This window comes from Ursus arctos, unplaced genomic scaffold (assembly GCF_023065955.2).
Source record: "Ursus arctos isolate Adak ecotype North America unplaced genomic scaffold, UrsArc2.0 scaffold_34, whole genome shotgun sequence".
Lineage (NCBI taxonomy): Eukaryota > Metazoa > Chordata > Mammalia > Carnivora > Ursidae > Ursus > Ursus arctos.
This window is the reverse complement of record NW_026623030.1, coordinates 19224636-19244782: the sequence shown is the minus strand read 5'-3', so window position 1 is coordinate 19244782 and position 20147 is coordinate 19224636. Positions and strand designations below refer to the sequence as shown.

Sequence of the window (20147 nt, the reverse complement as noted above, 5' to 3'; positions counted from 1 at the left end):
CCTGGGGAGGTGCTTGAGCTGATTCTAAGTGGAGTTGGATCCACAGATCCTTTCCCTTTCAGGAGCTTATGAAGCGAACGGAGGACAGTTGCAGGAACACGCCGGCCCTATCTCTTGTGAGCATCACCAATGCTCTTCCCATCCTGTATCAATTAGGCACTGACTCCATCGCCCCTGACTTCAAAGGGGGAAAATGGCAGAGAATTCACAAAGGACAATAAACTCAGTCCGTGGCAGGCTACAAACCCATAAACTTTTACCAGCTCCTCAACTCACTCCTTGCCTCACCACCAAAGCACTGCCTTTATCCACAGCCAGCACAATAAAAAAATTTTTTATGGAATCCCACACCACCTGGGAGGAAAATCCTGGAAATAACAGTTGCCCCGGTGAAGCCATCTAACTTGGATCCACTGAGGAGGCCACTGCCTGGGCTGCCAGCTTACAGTTACAAGGTACCTGCACCAATGCTCGAGGAGCCCCAACTGGACTGCTCATCCCCTCTGTGACCTGGGGCACACCATGGCCCCTTCTGGAAGGGGCAGATTCCCCTATTGGAAGTGGTGGCTTTGGGTCATCTACTAGGGCTTCTCCGTTCTACATGCCCAGAAGTCCGTAAGTACTTCTCAAGGATTCCCTAAGAACGCGCTGGGTAACAGCGGTCACTGGCGCCCGTAGCAAAAACAGCGTTCACCTGCATGGCAGGCAGCCTTATGAACTGGCAGGACTTTGTGGAAGACAGTTTGGCATTATGTATCAAAAACCCTTAGAAAAAAAAAATAGCACACACACTGGGGTCCAGGAAATGATCACATCAAAATACAAAGGTGTAGATCACTGATTCTCAACTGGGAACAATTTTGCTCCTCCCAAAATATAGTCACGCCAGGGGGAGGGGGCGCTGCTGGCACCTAGTGGGTGGAGGCCAGGGGTGCTGTTCACCATCCTACAGTTCATGGGCTGGGCCCCCCTACCAGTGTCCACAACAGAGAATCACCTACTCCAAAATGTCCAGAGCGTCAAGGTTGAGAAACCCTGGTTTAAACCAAAGGATATCCACCCAGTGTTGTTTCAGGAGATGTAAAATAAAATTTTAAAAACTGAGAACAATGAAAAAATACCGTAATGCAAAATAAGAGAGAATGAGTTAAAGAAGAATTCAGGGCAGTCAGGAAAGGAGAGCAGTCTCGTGGTCAAGGGCCCGAGTTCAAATCTTGCCTTACCACCTATGATGTGAGTGACCCTGGGCAGGTCTCTTTAGCTTCCTGGGTCTCAGTTTATTTATCTGAAAAATGGGGGTATGAACTATCACTCCTCCATGGGGCCGTTAGGGGACTCAACACCCCGTGGGGAGAATCTGGGCGTAGGGGGTTCAGTTCATTCCTGGCCCTGTGTGCATTGGACTCTGCAAGCCTGGGGAAGAATAGAGAGGAGCATGCGTGGTAGGATGAGCCAGCAGCCAGCTGGGCATCACTTTAGAGTCTGTCGTGACATCTAACTAGAATTACATGGAGAGAGCCTCAGTGAGGGGCTTGATTCCACGTGTCCTTGGGGTATCTTATACAGTATATAGCAAACTTATCAAGTGGCTGATCTTATATTTTATTGTCCCATTCTAACCCCACCACAGCCCCCTGAGGTAGATTTAAGCATCACCCCATTTTACAGAAAAAGACACTGAGGTTCAGAGAGGTCAGTAAGGTGCCCAAGGCCATTTGCTGATAAGGCAGTGGTGCGGGTAAGATCCCACACCAGGTCTGTCTGACGCCAGAGCCCAGGGCCCTCACGTGCCTAGGTGGCATTCCGAAAAGCTTTACGTTACACAGGCTCACACAGGCATTACTTATTGGTAAGAGTTTTCCATACACACATATGTGGGGGGACCCACTTGTCCCAGGTTCCCAGGTACCCTCCTGGTTTTAGCATGTTCTGGAAAACGTCTCAGTCCCACGCCAACAGGGATGGTTGGTCACCCTCCTTGGGGTCAGGTGTGTGTTTCTGCTTCCCTTGGGGCACCCAGGCCTGGTAAAAAGGCTTAGAGACTCTAAGGCTTAGAGATTTTTTGAAGGCACAGGGAGAGGTTACGGGAAGTCTGGCAAATATGTCAGAAAACCTGGTTTTGCCACAATTCATGGCTTAAACCTGGGCTCCTTTAGACGCTTCTCTCATCCCCTGAAAGCAGGTGGGATTGGCTTGTATTTCTCCCCAAGTCCTCCATCGATGATCCCGACGTCAAGCTTCTATCCATCCATCCATAATACAGTGCTGTGGTTGGCTTCCTGGGCCTGAAAACCCACTCTGCCACTCCAGCTGTGTGACCTTGTGTAAATCACCCATCTCTCTGTGCCTCAGTTTCCTTATCTGTAAAATGTGGGTAATAATGGGAATCCATTGCACAATACAAGCGAAGTATTTATAATGGGGCTCTGGCATACTGGAAGCTCTCAGTAAATATTGGCTTATATTAACACTCGTTTACGGATGCATTCATTTCACTCAGTAAATATTAACTGAGCACAGAATACCGGACACAAAAATCCTCGTGGTTCCCACCAATCTCACATAAAAAAGCCCAGATTCCAAACCCGAATGAATTAACGACCAATTTCTTCCCTTCTGAAGTTGAGATTAAAGAGAGAGAGAGAGGCAAAGAAGGAGAGAGAAGCTATGCCCTCTCCAAGGCACAAGCCAAAACATACATCCCGCTCTGCACGGCGAGCCATAAATCCATCCCCGGGTGAGGGCTCTTCTCAGCTGGCGTGGAGACCATCTGGGGCTCTGTGCAGCCCCTTCCTCCACAACTGGCTGTCATTACGCACTGGGTAAGCATCAGGTCAGCCCCACTTCCCTCAACTACATCTCAGCTCGGCACGCAGGGAACAGCATAAGCAAAACACCTTCCTTCCTCCATCCCGTGAGCCTCCCAGCCTCCTGCAGAGCCAACTGCGGGAGGCCCCAGCCAACAACGCTCGCCTGGGAATAAACCGTCTTGCCGAGCTGAGTGTGCCAATGCCTTAAATTGTTTTATGTTTTTTGTCTCTATGAATTAGAAGCTGTTAAGAGAAGGCCGCCCAAGGAAACCAAGCACAAAATATATTTGGTTACAGATGGATGGGAGAGGTTTCTTGTTGCCTTTTTGTTGTTGTTGTTGTTTCCTAAGAGACTGAGCATGAACTGTTTTTGTTTTTGTTTTCCTTTTTGAAGCCGCTGATACATTTGGAACTGGGTTCTTGGAGCCCAAAGGGTGTCAGGAGCACACCCTCCTGGGTGTGGGGGAGATGTTCCCTCTATAAACATCCCTGCTCAGGCAGCGGGTTGGCCCAGAATCTCCCTCACACACACACACACACACACACACACACACACACACACGGTGAAGGGCAACCTTGGTAAGCAGGGAAGACCCCCCTCCCCCACCAGCGGCACCTCCCACACCACCAATGCTCTCTCTACAGCCTCCTCACCACCCCAATCCCTGCCGAAGCACATGGATTCTGAAGTTAGCACCTCGAATACAAATCCTCCATCTTCCCCTCACCGCCTGGGCAAATGTTTCATGCCTCAATTTTCTCATCTGCAAAATGGGGAGATTATGGGTACAACCCCTATGGCCACCACCATCCCCACCACCACCACCACCACCCCTGAAGGCCTTATCTGAACAAAATCTAAATTTTGGAAACAAAGAAGAGTTTAGTTGAGAAGGACAGTTGGATGCATAAGCAAACATCATGGGGATGAAACTCAAAGTGTGACCCCACATGCATGCAACCCCCTAAAGTCAGGAGCTTCCCCTCCAACACACAGCTTCCTTTACATCACCTGGGCCAGAGTCTTACTCAAACCAGACATTAACTAAAAACAAGAGGTAACAGATGTCACTTGGAAGGACAGTCACATCATGGCGTCTGCGGGAGGCACATGGGTCTTGGAGTCCAGGCAAGCATGGGTTTGGACCTGGCTCTGCCACTTACCAGCTGAGCGCCCCTGGGAAAGAACCTAAACCTCTCTGATCCTCGGTTTCCTTATGGGTGGCATATGGATCGTGACGCCTGCCTTCACGTTTGTCACGAGCGTGAGTTGCAATCATGCATGTACGGTGGCCGCCACTGTGAGGATCTCAGGGAGTGTATTACCCCATTATTAAACCCGAGGTCACTACAGAGCCTTATTCTCTACACACTCACACTGAACACTTTTATTAGCGGCGCGTGGCAGCTCGCCATCTCAGAGTCAGCATGACAGCATGACAGAAGTTGATTCCAGAGAAAATAAGAAATTTGGGGAGTTGAAAACAAAGAAGTCATTTTCATTGTAAAAACACAATACTGTGAATTACAGCATGACTGGCTGCACGGACAGTCACCTCATTTGAGATGTCAACCCCCAACAGGAAAGTGGCAGAGGGGGTGGCCCTGTTTGGCGTGGCGGAGGAGGACTGAACTTACCGTCTAACTCAGGTGAGCCGACAAGTCCAAACAGATTCGAGGGATCCAGTCCTGCTTCTTGTCGTATTGCTTTTAGATTTGTTTTTCTGTCTTCGGGTCAGAAGGAAAACCCATCAGATTAGTGGACTTCTCATTTTCCTACACGGTTGCCGTAAGCATGCCATTGACCTTCCCGTAATCAAGGGTTCCAGCCAGAGCTCCAGCACAGGTAACTGATGGAACAAGAGGTGAGACAGACCGAGTTTGAGCGGCTTTCCTCTGGGCCTCCCACAAAGAGGAAGCTCATTCAGCGGCTTTGAAAGGGCTTTGCTCGCTGGAAAGAGAGGCAGGAATCACCTGGGGAAGATAACTAGAGGCCCCCTAAGTCTGCCCCAGTCAATGACAAACTGAAAAGGAAGGGAAATGTCTGTAGTTGCTCATAGAGGAAAATGGAGTCAGTATCAAGGGCTGGCCTTTATTCTAAGAGTCTGTTCTTTCTGTATGTGCTGTTTTGCAAAGATTCCCTCTTTTCCACGGGACATGAGTGGCTAATGCCCACCAGTCTTTGCTCTCCTTCTCCTGCCGACTGAAAGGTTTCAGGAAATCAGGTGGCCGGCATCCACCACTCCTTGGCCTCTGGAGGACAGGCCTCCATTTGCTGGACAGATGGAGGAGAGAGTGGGAGGGGGCCTTTCCGATGCTGAATCAGAGAAAGGGAGGGAAACACTGCCACCAGGAAGGAAGATGGGAAAGGGGAAGGACAGAGGGGACGGGAGGTTAAGTGATCCTCGTGGCACCGAGCTGGCGTGTGGTGGGGAAGGAAGAGGGCTGGAAGTTTGGAGTTACTCTTCTTTCAAAGCAGCTTACCTCGGGACTGAAACTTTGGAGTCACAGTTTTGATCAACGTGCCCATTTACAAACTGATGGCTATTGCAGACGGCGATATTGAAAATGTTACTTAATTTGGCAAAGGACACTGTTGGCAACCCGATGCCAATCTCCCAGTGAGTTTTAGAATCACACCGTTTGTGACATTCCAGGGTTGACGAAGCATTGCTTGGACATGTGAAGTTGATTTTGCTCCAAGTTCTTTTTATTCTGGGTACGAGGGGGTCTCTTCCTGAAAGAAAATAGGAGGATAAACCACCTTCTGAATTTCATTAAAATAAACAATCTCTTAGTAATTTTTTAAAAGCTGATTATTGACTTATGAAAGTCTACATGATGCCAGATTTGGGGGTAATGGGAATGGAAATGAACAGTTAATGTTTGGGTGTAACTTCCACGGGGCAGGCATGGGATCATGCTCATTGTGTCTTACTTAGGGGGCAGGAAAGAAGGTAATGAGTCTTTTCATAGAGGGGAAATTGCGATTGATGGAATGGGGCGGAAAGAGAGGAAGGAATCAAGAATGATTCTCAGATTTTTGTCCTAAGCTACTGGATTCACTGTAGGGCATTCCTTAAACTAAGGAATGTTACATAAGGGGAAAATAGAGGGCTGGGGAAGAATAATGTGCTGCCCCTTTAGACCAGTAGAGCTCCCAGTGCCTGAGACATATCCAAGTCCCAACGGCCAAAAAACTAGGATTTCAAGTCCAGGATAAACACAGAATGGGAGACTTGGATTTCAGCATCAACTGTATAGACAGTCCCAGAGAATACAGAACTCTATGTGGAGCCCCACCCACCATCTCATTACCCTCCACGGCTTGTCCACCTTCAAGGCGTTCGTTCCTATGGGAACACAAACCTCCCAGCAGAAGAATTACTCTTAACCTCTACTCATGTGACTCTCAGTAGACAACCTTCAGAATAATAACCGTAACCAATAGCTCTGCAGGACCTACGGCTTTCCAAGCAGCTTTACATACTAGATCCCACTTCTGTAATAGGATTCCTTGGGTTGCAAATGACAGAGAGCCAATTCAAATGCGCCTAAGCAAAAATGGAATGCACTGGGTGGTGTGTTCACCCGGTTCCTACAGGAGGCAGAAGCCAAGACAGAATTAGACAGTCAGGAGATCTACTAGGGAGATACCTGTGAAGGACAAAGAGTAGACCAGGGAGCCTTCAGACTGTGACACACTGGTCTGGTACCTGGGAGAAGAGAGAGGGAAGGAAACAGGATTGGGTGGAAAGAGCCTCAGATGGTAGGGTAGTTCCGATCAAGATTCACTGAGGCCAACGGAAGCCCTAGAGTGGAGAGAAATAGCCCTGCTCAGGCCCCCCACCATGCTTAGTCATTGGCTGGAGGAGCCCAGGGCTGGTGAGGCTTCCGAGCGAACACTGGCAAATCCTAAATTGCAAACGTTTGAGGCTTCCAACCATGATACTCACAGTGGGGAGACCTGAGGGACACACCCCTGTGGTACCCCAAAAAAGAAGCTTTAGGCATAGCTGATTCCCAAGTTCTATTAGAATATGTCCTTAAATTCCTCTGTCTTTTTCTGTTTCTGTCTGTCTATCTCCCATATCTTCTTTCTACCCCACTGACTTCACATTTCTTCTGGGCCTAACTGGCATAAAACCAAAGGTGGCTCTCAGCAATACCAGGCTGAGATGATTCCCAGAGAAGCTCGTAATATCTAAAGGAGGGAAACCCACTGCCTCCCAGCATCCCCCCTGATCTCAGCAAAGGACTCATGTGTTCGCCCTGAATCAATGCACCACGTCTAAGGGGATGGAGATGCCCTAAATAGCCAGGCAGAAAAAAGGGAAGGAGCCTTTGAAGTCTTTTATGAGCTTAATATACTGTAAAATTTGAGATAAAAGAATATGATATGAAAAATGTCAATGTGTTCTAATATACTGTGGAATAGAATGACTTCTGGACATAAATGTGTTTACAATTCTATTTTTATATGTATTGCATGGTCTAATGATATGAGAAATAAAAACAAAACCAGAAATCACTGGTAATTTCTACCCCTAGGTATTAACCTTCCAAAAGACATACAAAGCCAAGATTTTAATGTAAAATATTTTTTAATTGTGCTTTGTAGTTTGATTTAATGCAACATGGAAATAGTGGTTTTCATTTTGGGTCACCTGAAGAATCTATTTTAATTTGCTTTTGGAGAAGTCCATTTCCTAAATAGATACAATATTGCTATAACAACATGCAAACACTTTTTTGGTAATAAAAGTTGTCTTGTTTATCTCTAAAAAAAAAAAAATCTCTGGAAAACACTAGCATTACGAAAGCCCTTCCCTACATGGGGCAGAGAAGAGCTGTCCAGAGGCAGGATAGTCAAGAAAAGTAATAGACGTCTACCATCGTCTTCAAGGCAAGTGGGAAATCAGGGGAAAAGGTAAGTTCTTCCTACGCGGAGGAACACGCAAGGAGGCTGGCGAGCACCTTTTTCTTTTGGGACTGCCAGATGAAGGTTAGTTTGGCCACAATCACCAAGGTTCGATTTTTTTGGCCATTGGCTTAGCTGTAAGGGGAACAGTAAAATTCTCAAACTAAAGCTAAGTATATTTCTTTTTAGAAAAATAAGTAGATGTCAGTGGAAAAACCTCAGGAATCCCAAATCCAAACTTCAGCGGTGGTAATCGCCATTTGCAAATGACATATTTTCCCCATCGAGGCACGGGCTGTGGAATTCTCACCCCAGCTCTGCTACCTTCCTACTGCAGCGTCTAAGATGACGACTTGCTTGCTCCTTTATGTCCAAATGAAAAGGGGAGAGGGATACTTTATTTTATAGTAAGGTCATTGTAAGAATTAGTTGAGACCATGAAAGCACCCGATACAGTGCCTGGAGCTTTGGTGTCTGATATTATTAAAGCGGAAAGAGTGCATGCACTTCAGCTAACGTTGGCTTTCTGCCCTCTGACACCAGGCAGCCATGCAAGCAAGCCTGAAAAAGCCCTTTGCTTCATAATCCAATAATCCCGCGGAGCCCTAGGAGGGGAAGGGAACATGTTCCAAGCCCAACGGGCTATTTTTGGAGATGAAACATCATCCCATTATTTGCAGAAGAAAAAGGGGATGGGGCAGAGAGTGGTTCTTCATGTTAACCTATGCCTACAGTTAATAGTGCCTTGGGGAAGGTTCCATTAGGCAGAGAGGGATGTTTCAACATCCTAGAACACAAAGCACCTTTACAATCGTCCTTGATTTATTACATCTCTGAGGCTGTCTTCTGACTCCAACCACAATCCGTTTAGGTCTGCCCGAGCTTCTGCTCATGTAGATTCAAGGGCATGGCCACGGCCCAGTGTAGAGGGAGGGTCCCAGGGATCCTCACGTGCCCTGTTCTTAGCTCGACCCCACTTTCGAGGCCAAGGGGATGCTCCAAATTCCTTTGGCGTTTGTGTCTTGATTCTTCGAGAATCTCACTTGGCTTATCTAGATATTGTTTTAGGGCAGCGATTTCAAAAAGGAAAACAAAGATATAAAGAGCTCATCTTTGAAGATCACGGTCTGTGCCCCAGTTGGCTGACAGGAGGCAGCGAAGCACTGGCTTTCTCTGTGGTCTGACGAAATAAAGACAATGGTGAAGAAGAGCTCCCTTAGTAAGTCTGGGTGGGAGAAACCCACTGTTGAGTTGGGCAGGTGGGAAGTGAGTTCCCCACCTCAACTTTCCATGCAGAGCCCACACAAGCCCCTGGCTGCTCAACCCAATATCACGGTCACACCAGGTCCTGGATTGAAGTGTTGGCACCACTTCTAAGAAAAAGTTGGGTCAAAACAGCGTTCTCTAAGCTTGTAGCATGAAAACACGTAATTAGAATAATTCTTACAATTATGGAGTGATTAATATGTGTTAGACTATGGACCTCATTTCATCCAAGCAGATTAAATAAGGAAACTGACGCTCCAAACACAGGGAATTTAGGCAGGTCCTTTTGCTTCCCTCCCTTACCCCTTCCCTTCGTTCTTTGCAAATTTACGTAGGTAGAGCACAGGAAAAGTAGTGCTTATAGTGCATTGATGTTCAGTGATTACGGATAGATTAATCTACGTAATCTACGGATAGATTACAGATAGATTAAGCAAAATGGGCCATCAGCTCCACACCTAGCTGTGCTCCCAAAAGAAGTGACAGCACAGGTCACAAGAAAATAGGCACAGGAATGTTCCTAACATGTTTATTTACAAGAGCCGAATACTCGGCATGGTATAAACATGTATCAAGAGAATGGATGAGTACATGGTGTAATATTCATTCAATGCAATACCTTGTCAAAATAAGAAATGAACCATTGCTACCCACACAGCAACACAGACGAAACTCCCAGATATTATATCGAGTGAAATGAGCCACACATGGAAGAGTCTCTTCTGTACCGTCCTGTGTATGCGAATTTCAAGGACAGACAAAATTAACCAATGGAAGATGGAAGTCAGAGTAATGATTGTCTCTCGGTGGGAGTACAGATCCAGAAGCAGCATGAGAGAGCACGATGGGGTGCTATCTCCTGATCTGGGTAGTGGTTACACACACACACACAAACACACACAAATGTGATATCTATATAGTACATATTAATCTATCCGTAATCACTGAACATTAATGCACTATAAGCACACTACTTTTCCTGTGCTATACCTACATAAATTTGCAAAGAACGAAGGGAAGGGGTAAGGGAGGGAAGCAAAAGGACCTGCCTAAATTCCCACAGCTAGTAAATGGCAGAAATGGAATCTGACACCAGACCTACCTGGATCCAGAGAGCGCTTCAACTACTGGGCTACCCTGCCTCATAGCTGGATTGGTGTTGACTATTGAATAAACATTTGCTGATGGATGGGTGTCTGTTTATGGAAATGTAGCTGCATTAGCTCACTGGCATTCAAGATTTAGATCCTGGTGAATTCCCTCTGACCTCTCCTATCATCCCTTTCAATGTCTCTCGTGGTTCTCGATGAGGAAAATTTAGCTCCAGCGAGGCTATAATGAGCTTCCACTGCAGGCTAAAGCTTCGTGGTGAATCTGGCCTCCTGTTCTTGGGCCATCATCAAGGGAATGTGGACAAGAAGAACAGAGACAGGTATTGATCCTTGTTCATTATTTAAATGCATATGGCGGCAGGCAGCTCTGCTCAATAAAACCCTGACAGAGACGCCTCAGGCCTGAGTGATGGCCCCGGCAACACCCACAGGCTCCTCAAGGGGCCTGAGACTCAGTTTCTCCAACAAAAACAATGGGAGTGTTGGTAGGCCCATCTCATCAAACCAGATGGCTGGGGGGGCGGGGGCTGTCCGGGTTATACTTCCAATGTTTGACAGGTACGTGGGTATGTTTCTATTTGTGGAGCGGGAGAAGTATTCAGTCATTTTTCTCCTGCTAGGTTTACTTTAAAAACCGAGTATCTAAAATATTGTGGGTTTATTAGAATTTCAGTCTGTTCATAGAAGTAGCATCAAGGGCAGGAATTCCAACCCCAGGGGCAGACTTTCATTTTCATCTTCGTTCTGCTGCCCGTCAACACGGTGAGGTTGGACAAATGCTTTGTCTCTAAATCCCAATTTCCATTTCTGAAACTGGAGAGAGTAATCACGTACAATCCGATGGCTGTTGCAGTATGAAGTGAGTTCTAATGCTCATCACAGGGCTTGGTACAGACTATTCTTTCAATAGGTACATTATCATTCTAGTGCCAACGATGATTAGAGAATGATGACACCGATGACCAGGATGGCTGGAATTATACACTCAGAGTCACCCCTTAGCACTGCAACTAACCAGGTAAAAGAAAGAGCCATCTTTGAGATTTATATTATATTTAAGTAAAAGTCAACCCTAACACACCTTACAATGACTTTCGACACATCACCTAATCTTTCCAATTCTTTGCTTTTCCCACCTACTCACCCATAACCAAGCTTGGGCTCTCCCTCCATTATCCTCCCCAGGTTATGCTGGGACTTGACCCTCATTATTGGCCTAACATCAGGAGAGGAGGTAGCTGCTGGCGTGAGGACAGGGCATCTACTCTCCCAGGCCTACCTCCCTGTAGTAGCTGAGCAGGTGAAATGAGGTCCCCAGCTTCACCCCCATTTTGAAGAAGTTTGGGGAAGGAAAGATGGTTCACTGATGCAAGGACGAGATGTCTGCAGCACCTACCAGCCTGGAGGAATTCTGGGCACTTCCTAGAAATGGGCTGGCCAACTCTTCAAGCTCTGGGGGTTCAAATTCTAGAGAGCCCAAATCTTCAGGAACATCTACCACATGTCACTGTTGCATATCTCAGAATCCCAGATCGTCCCAACCAAAATGAATCTTGGAAAAGACCTGCCACAGCTCAGCACTTCAACCTTTTGGGGCTCTGCCACTCTATCTGACTCTCAGTCTGATCTCCAGTTGTGTTCTCTCAAACACTGCAGGAAATACAGTTCTCCTTGTAAGGTACCAAAAGGACTCCCTGACTCTCACACTTAGCCTTCAACTGTTTGTTACTGGCCATCAGAGCATCAATATAACTTAGCAATAACCAGCCAACTCCCCGTCCTAGAAAGCATTGCCCCTCCATCTTTTAAATCTCCAATCCGTTGCCGTGGCAATGATGTCGCCTCCACTGGTATGTTTTCCTTGGTCACCGCAAGTGACATCTTCAGCAACTGGGCTGCCACCTTGCATCAGGGACTATCGGTGACCCCCATCACACTTGGAAGGAAGCCCTCTTTGTCCGCTGGGCTGTGAGGGGGCCAATCCCAAATCCCCTTCTTACCCTCTGCTTTCTTGGATCACTCTTGGATCACCTGTGTTCATTTGGGTCCTCCAAAAACGTAGACACTATGACAAGAGTAGACTTGCAAGAGGTTCAGCAGGGAAATGTCTGAACAATGAAGGACAGGGAGCAGGAAAAAGCAGGGAGATTCTTCAGACCATGATGCAGGTCCAACACCCATGGAAAGGGAGAACAAAAGAGGCAGAATAAGGTAGGAAGAGTCTCGGACTGCAGCTCAGTTCCAAAATATTTTGGCCAGGCCAATGATGAGTCCTTGAACCAAAGGTGCCTATTAGAGGAGTTGCACATCCCACAGGAATAGACCTTCATCGCTGAGCCAATGCAGCGGAAGCATGATCTCCATGCAGACATGATGCTGGATTCAGAGGGAAGGCAGCTGGGGCCTTCAGTCCATAATATGTCCCAAGGCAGGAGATCTGAGTGGTGTACTTTCAAAGCCACCAGACTGATAAACCCCAACTAACCTGAAATACCTACTAAGTGTCCCAAAATGTACTATACTGAAGATACAATGGTGATTGAGACAAACATGGTTTCTGTTCTCGAAGTCTAATGAGAAATAGTAACGTATACATGTAATATATGCTATATATGTAATATTAAATCAGGATATAATTTAACATATCAAATATAAATATTTGTCCTATATGAGATCACATATTTTATATACATATATTAAAATATAATTGCAAGCCAAGATAAATGTTCACAGGGAAAAGAGCACAATTTTATGAATACAGAAAACAAAGTCATCTGCCATAGGACACAGGGTCAAGGGACTTATCCCCAGAGTGATGATCTTTACACTAAGGTAACCCTAGGTACATGGGAAAGGAGGGGGAGAAAATTCTAGACAGATGGAACAGCATGTGCAAGATGCCTGTTGTGGGAGGAGAAGGGCACTTTCAAGGAAAAGAACCCTCAATGGCTGCAGCGCAGGATGCAAAGGGGGGACTGTTGTGTCACAAAGCCGGGGACGTAGACAGGGACATGCCCTGCATGGGCAAACACTGTGAAGGGTCTTCATTTTTGTCCTAAGCACCATGGAAAGCCATTGACAGCTTTTACATGAGAGGTGGCATGTCAGATGTCATTAGTGCTTTAAAAAGACAACCATGCCTACGGAGCAGGGAGACCCCAGAACGGGGCACCATGGACATGAAGTCAAACAGGAGGCCATGCATGTGGTAAATGGTGGTAACCGGGACTAAGATGGCGGTGAAAGAAAGACAAAAGAACGAGGTTCTAGAATGTGTCTTCCACTAAGGAAAGGACACCAGGGAACAAAAAGACTGAGAGGATAGGGCTTAAAGGTGATGCCTTCGAGTTCTGTGCCTCTGAGATACCCATGTGGAGACGTGCAGAGGCACCTGGTTATATTCCCTGGAGCTCAAAGCAGCTGCCTGAGAGACAGATAGAAATTTGAGAACCACTAGTACAGACGTGTCATCGAATCCACAGAAATGGATGAAGTCAACCTGAGAGAGACTATAGGGACTCACCCAGAGGACCTCCACTATTTAATGGCTGGGGTGAGGAGGAGGATAAGCAAGGGGATGGAGAAATAGACAGGGTAAATCAGGAGATTAGTGGGAAATCCTGAAATTATTCAAGCCAAGTGAGGAGTTGTATCAAGAGGAGAGTGTGTTTGTGTCATATGCTGCTGAGGGGTCACATCCCCGGAGAAAGGAAGATAAGCATTGGATGGTCAAGTGTGATGGGCAGGCCCATTGGATTTAGCAATATCATGGAGGTGTTCAAGGACTGTATGGAGATGGGTGTGGGTGTAGAGGTGGGACATAAGCCAGACTGGAGACAGTTAAGAGTGGGAGGTGAAAAAATACCGACAATGAATCTAGAAAACGCCAACTGAAAATTGTCATTGAAAGTGACACCCAACCTTTGATTATCTGGTCTGAAGAAGCACGCATTATGCTTCTATTATTCCATACATAGTTCTGAAAAAGAAAAGAAGTCAAGTCTCTCTGTACATCTTTCTATCTAACTTGGAGGCTCGAACTTCATTTTCTGATGAGTTCAGACCTAATGGAACACAGAGCTTTGAAGGCGTAAATCTCAAGTGCTAACATACGTACACACATTCACTCACACACACATGCATAAGCACACACACATTTTAAGATGCTTATATACAAGCTCATAATTCTTCCTGGACATCAAATGGCTCTTTACAGGCTCCATTTTGATGACCTAAGTATACTACAAATTAAACAGAAACATAAGGATTAAATTTCCCTCGAAGTACCACAGCTTTGAGGAAAAATAAGAGGAAAGAAAGAAATGCCTGGATGATCACGTTGTGGTTTTTCCTTTCCTTTATGACTCCAAAACTTTGCAAATACAGTCTTAAAGAGCATGTCAAACCCATATGACATCAGCCACCACATCCCACCGACGCCTCACCCTGAAGCATCTTCTCCAGGCTGTCCTCTGTGGGCAAGAAGGAAGTGGGATGACAAATCCATGTTCTCATATTTTAATGAGTGGAAGCAGAGCCTTGCAGACTAGCCGAATTCTCAGAGGAAGGAATTCAGACACAACACTCTTTGTTTTCATCTGAGAGCCGTGTATTCATGATGAATGGGGAGTGACCAAGACTGAAAAGGACACTACAATCTTGTAGTTCCCTAGCTCCTTTGCATGACACCATGGTAATGGACATGTTGTTTTAGCTTGGTCAGTATCCACTTGCCCCTTCAGTGGGAATGAATGTCTCCCCCCCAGTCCATGCAGATAAAGACCCTCGTCTCTGAAGTACATATGGGAAGACGACACTGCCAAGCAAAGCAGCCCATCCCAATAGATAGTGATTGGCTCAGAGAGGGGCAAGTGACAATGAATAGGCAGTCAAAAAGTAACTCTAGGTCTTTTCTTGGGTCTACTGGGAAAAGAGGAGCTCCCTTTCTGATGTACTTCCAGCAGGGAGAGCAGTCTATAAACTTGGCAATGTCGGTGCCATCTTGTTAGGTTAACAGGAAGGGCAAACCCGCCTGAGAATGGAGCCCATGTAAAAGGAAGCAGAAAGGAAGAGTAAACAGTATAAAACTCAGCTTCTAATCCATCATCTGAGCCCTTGGGTGCAGACACACCTAAATTCCAATCTATCAACTGATTTTTTTTTTCTAGTAACTTAAGCCTACAAATTCCTTTTCACTCTGTCTTACTGAGTTGGGATTCTACTGTTTTTGACCAAGAGCCCTGATGGACCCAGCCCTTTCTGCGGTGCCCACGAGAGGATGAGCTATCTATTATATGTGGAAACCATGTCCACCTTCCCTGCAGCCGTGGGTTAACTGCTGTCGGGATGGATGCTTTGCAGCTGGGCCGGCTTTATGCTTACAGAATGCCTTCGCCAAGAGCAGATATTCAGAGTGGCCATCCTGCTTGCTACAGCCAGCATCTGTCCAACATCTGTTCCAACTGGTCTGCCCCCGTGCCATACAGATTGATGAACATTTGGGATATCAGCTAGAGGATCACATCTATACCACAAACCCAAGCGGGGGCGGCCCAAACATTAGGACCGCAAAGCACCTTCGTACAGATGACCAAGATAAGACTGGAGAGACCCCTCCAAGCTAAACCTGGGTTTGGCCAAACCTGGGTTTGAAGCTGGGACTTGGGTTCCAAGGCTCTTTGCATCACCCCGTGTTTTACACAGAAGGTAAAGATACATTATACGTTCCCCTTTTTATCAGAAACTGAGCTAAGGGATTTACGCGCATTGAAACCTCACAACAAACTTCAGGAGGTCGGTTTCATCATCCTCTTCATTTTGCGTATAAGGAAGCTGACAGTGGGGTTAAGTTCATTTCGCTAGGAAGTGGCAAAAACAGGATTTGAACTTGGATCTGCTTTCTCACAAAAAATGTGTGGCTTCTGCCCTCAAGAATCTAGTTGCGGAGACAGGATATGTAAACCTTTGTTAATCAAAGCAGAGCTGAAGACACAGTCTAAGGTCTGTCCCTTGTCAAAGCAGTGCTCTTTACTGTTATGGTCCCTCAGGCCATGGCTCTGCACACATGGGCTCCAGGAAATCATACCCCCACTGACATGGCCTGCGAAACACAGCCAAGCCTACGCGAGTGCCCGGTGGACTATGAATCCGTTCCACTCTGTTACCAGATGACATCAACAACCAAGCCACACAGACCTAGAAATTAATTCCTATGTTCATCACACACCTCAAAGCACCTGCTGTCAAGAAAGAGGACTGGGAGTATCTCACCCCCTCAAAACATCATTTCCAGGGTCTGTAGTAAACATGCCTGAAGCATTAGATACATCTCTGAAATCAAGAGGGGGTGGGGGAAAGACCTCATAGATCCTGATTAGGGTTAAACCCCTAGTGTTTCAAGATCCACAGACCCTCCTCGAATCCTGGGTTTTACTTCAATTTTCTGAGACATCTAAAACTCTGTTTCTCCGTTCAGTCTCTAGGGAAGTCTCTGCTCTTACACGTTCTGTTCAGGACAGTGGCAAAAGCAACACCTCTCCGCGCCCCTCATGCCTTATTTTAAACACGATCTCTGAAAAGTTGGATGATGACCAGACACCCTCCCGTTCTGGTTCAAGGAGCCCGTGTTTATTTAACTGATACGTAAGAAGCCCATTTGCTTTTACGTTTAACCTCTTAAAACGCTCTGTGGTTTTCATAGATTTCCTTTTCACGTGTGCTGTGATACCCACTTCCGTTTTCATTATATATGAAAGCTGTGGACTTTCCATCAAGTCCAGGTCTGGTTTTTTTGTTTTTGTTTTTTTTTTTTTCCAGTAAGAATCCACTTCAGAATATTTCAAAGCTAAGTAGAATCTCTCTCCAGAAGCTAAGGAAGTTTTTTACCCCCCCCCCCTTGTCTTTATCTGGATCTGTGTGATGGGATCATTGTAAAACGTGATGGAGGTGTGAACCTCTGAAATATTTATTTGAAGAACAAAGGTTCCTACGGCTTGGTTTCTAGCGGCCATCACCATGTCAGTCAAGATAGGATGGTTTTTGGTGCAGCGACAAACAAGCCCCAGGCTCAGGGCCTTAAAACAGCAAAGCTCTCATTCTCATTCACAGTGTATTTTTATCACAGGTCAGCTGAGCATTTGGCCCCATGGTCCTCACTCTGGTACCAGGCTGACAAAGCAGCCAACATCCAGAACCTCGCAGGTTACCGTAACAGAGAGCAAGATTGATGTGGCAAAATGCACACTGGCTTTAAGACTTCCACCCAGGGGTGCCTGCGTGGCTCAGCTAAGTAAGTGTGCAACTCTTGACTGCGGCTCAAGTCATGAGCTCAGTGTCCTGGGATCGAGCCCCGAGTTGGGCTCCGTGCTTAGCGTGGAGTCTGCTTGTCCCTCTCCCATCCCCACTTGTGCTCTCTCTCTCTAAAATAAATAAACAAACAAACAAATAAATAAAATCTTTAAAAATAATAATAAATAAAATAAAACTTCCACCCGGAAGTGACACATCATTTCTACTGAATATTTTGTGGCCAAAGAAAGTCATTTGGCCATGGCTGTTCCTGAAAAAATAAAGCAAAACTGCCCCCTTGATGTAGAGATTATACACTATCTGGATGGATGGACACTTAGAAATGACCAACAAAATGAAAAGACAACTTACAGAATGGGAGAAAATATTTGCAAACCACTTACTGGATCAGGGAATGTCCAAAATAGACAAGGAACTCTTACAACTTAGGAGCAAAAATAAGAATTAATGAGTTAATTAATAAAAAAAAGAACCCAATTACAAAATGGACCAGAATAGACATTTTTTTCCCAAAGACGACATACAAATGACCAATAGATATATGAAAAGGTGCTCCACATCACTCATCACTGGGGAACCGCAAACCGAAACCATTGTGAGATATCACCTCACACCTGTTAGGATGGCTGTTATCAAGAAATAGAAGATAAGATGAGTTGGTGAGGATGTGGAAAAAAGACAACTTTGGGGTGCCGTTGGTGGGAACGCAAACTGTGCAGCCACCATGGGAAACAGTATGGAGGTTCCTTAAAAAATTAAAAATAGAACTACCCTACGATCCAGCAATCCTACTTCTGGGTATATATTGGAAGAAAGTGAAATCACTCTCCCAAGGAGATATCTGACTTCCTGTGTTCATTACAGCATTATTCACAATGGCCAAGACATGGAAAAACCTAAACATACATCAACGGATGAATGGATAAAGAAAATGTGGTGTGTACATAAAATGGAATATTACTCAGCCTTAAAACAGAAGAAACTCCTGCCATTTGCAATCGCGTGGAAGAACCTGGAAAGCATTGTGCTAAGGGCAATAAGCCAGATATGACAAGCACTGCATGATCTCACTTATACGTGGAATCTAAAAAAAATTTTTTTTTAATTAAAAATAGTTGAACTCATATTGGGTAGAATGATGGTGGGGGGGCTGGGTGGATAGAGAGACACTGGTAAAAAGGTACGAACTTTCAGTTACGAGATGAATCAGGTCTAACATCTGACATGGTGACTATAGTTGATAATGCTCTGTTGTATAATTGAAATTTGCTAAGAGAGTAAAACTTAAGTGTTCTCACACACACACACAAAAGGTAAATATATGAGGTGATGAATGTGTTCATTAACTCAGTGGTGAGGATCCTTTCACGATGCATCCGTGTATCAAATCATCACATTGTATGCTTTAACTATATTACAGTTTTATTTGTCAGTTATATTGTAACAGTGCAGGAAAAAAAAAAGACTGTCATTTCTAAGTCAGAATTTTTATACCCATCTCTCTTGGCTAAGGTAAGAGAAATAACCTATCCCAGCCAGCTATCCAGATGGAAAGTCAGAAACTGAAGAATTACTCTTGGTACCTCCCTCTTCCTTAACCCGATACCTGCCACCCTCCACTACTAAGTGTTTGCACTTTTCTTCATCTCTGTTTTCCACATCCATTCACTTCTTCCCAACCTCATACCTGGCTTAGTTCAAGCCACTATGCTTTTCTTCCTGGACCGTTGCAATGGCCTCCCCTTGAAACTGGCTTTGCAGCTTCCACATTCGTCCCAGTCTATTCCCCACCTTGCAGCCCTGAGTGATCACATCTGACCCTGTCACCCCTTTGGTGTGATTATGTGAGAAACATCTGTCTGAGCCCCTGGATCCAGCAATGTCTGAAGCCAGACACCCTTACCAGTTTTGGTTAGTTTTCAGCCCCTTGCAACTAATTCATCTGGCTTATTCTTACCTCTTTCCCCTACCATCGTGGACATCCCTTGGTTATCTGTGTACCTAAGTGGCTGATCCAATGCTCAGTGCACATTAAGCACTCAACATATTTGCAAAAAGGAATTTATCTGCATGATATCCGAGTCCTGTTCTAGATGAAACAAAGTCTTGAAAGGGAAAGGCCTTGGCTTTGTCCTCGAAAAACCCACAAAATGCCACCACTCAAAGATGCCAATGTCAAACCTAATGGTTGACAACAAAGTTAATCTCTAGTCCTCTTCTTCATCAAGTGGTTCTTAAGAACAGTTTAGGGAGTTTTTCTCACTCCCTTAAATGTGGTTTTGTTTACTTGCTTCCCAACCCCCAGGAAAGGCTCTCATCTCCTGGGCCTCTTTCATTTTCACGTCCAGCCCTGGAAAAAAAAAATGTGCATGTAGAAAATCCTATAATTACCGGATCTGATTTTCATTTGAACTTTTCCTCTCTGACATCACTGCAAAGTTCCTTATGAATGGCAGCCAACTAGGCCCCAAAGTGTGTCTGTGATAGGGAATCTGCTGGGGTGTGTGTGTGTGTGTGTGTGTGTGTAAATGTGTGATTGAGTGAGTGTGTCAAGGAAAGCGTACAGGGTGAGTGTCTGTACACGTTTGAGTGTGTATGTGAATGAGTCGTATGTAAGTGAATGTGTCCTGGCGAGATGGGTGTGTGCTGTGTGTGTGTCAGTGTGCGTGTATGGGAGTAAGCAGGAGGCTACGAGTCGACGTAGAGGTGCACGTGCGTGAACGTGGCTGT

The 20147-nt window shown here is 45.6% G+C and overlaps 1 long non-coding RNA gene across 4 annotated transcripts in view; it reads right to left on the bottom strand.

Moving 5' to 3' along the window:
• LOC123001931 (uncharacterized) overlaps nucleotides 1–20147 on the bottom strand; it is a 187162-nt gene that overhangs the window by 144966 nt on the left and 22049 nt on the right. For all 4 annotated transcript variants that reach the window (XR_007190559.2, XR_006411249.2, XR_006411248.2 and 1 more), the window contains exons 3-4: nucleotides 5295–5547; nucleotides 4449–4660 (exon numbers count right to left, since the gene is read on the bottom strand). This is a non-coding gene — a long non-coding RNA (uncharacterized LOC123001931). The remainder of the gene's footprint in view (nucleotides 1–4448; nucleotides 4661–5294; nucleotides 5548–20147) is intronic.